This window comes from Hypanus sabinus, unplaced genomic scaffold, assembly GCF_030144855.1.
Source record: "Hypanus sabinus isolate sHypSab1 unplaced genomic scaffold, sHypSab1.hap1 scaffold_131, whole genome shotgun sequence".
NCBI classification, from domain to species: Eukaryota; Metazoa; Chordata; class Chondrichthyes; order Myliobatiformes; family Dasyatidae; genus Hypanus; species Hypanus sabinus.
In genome coordinates, this window is record NW_026779378.1 from 390,711 (window position 1) to 391,276 (window position 566).

At 41.9% G+C, this 566-nt stretch overlaps 1 non-coding gene across 1 annotated transcript; it reads right to left on the minus strand.

Moving 5' to 3' along the window:
- Positions 1-241: 241 nt before the first annotated feature.
- Positions 242-313, minus strand: trnae-uuc (transfer RNA glutamic acid (anticodon UUC)). Its single transcript has one exon. It is a non-coding gene; the product is annotated as a tRNA-Glu (tRNA).
- Positions 314-566: the final 253 nt, after the last annotated feature.

The following is a 566-nucleotide window of genomic DNA, read 5'->3' on the forward strand; positions in this document are numbered from 1 at the left end:
TTTCTAGACGGAATGAGGTAGTACACACAGTAGAAAGCAAGAGAATGTGGCTGACAGGAAATGCCGAAGCAAACTTGATGGGCCAAACTGCCGAATTCTGCTTCTATATTTTGTGGTCTTATGCTGTTGAATCAGGCCGATGGAGGTTGAGCACAGACAGGAATGTTGTTGCTGTGGAAGCGATGAATGCACAAAATAATTTAAATTCAACACATTAATTTACAGCAGGAAATATTTTTTATTCCCTGACCGGGAATCGAACCCGGGCCGCGGCGGTGAAAGCGCCGAATCCTAACCACTAGACCACCAGGGAAGCTGATGATGCGCTGCATCACAGCAATATTCGCTATCAAATCAAAAAATACGAAACAAAATCAATGGATAAATAATAATAATGAATGAATGTGATAAATATTGTCTCGAATCTACTGCTCAGCACTTTGCATATCTCTTGTTCACCCAGTACTTCAGGTTAAGGAACACTCTGGACTGTATGAGTCAGTCGGAAACACTCGCTCTCCAGTGTCTTTATAAAGATGGTAACATTCAGATTCTCTTATGAGCCC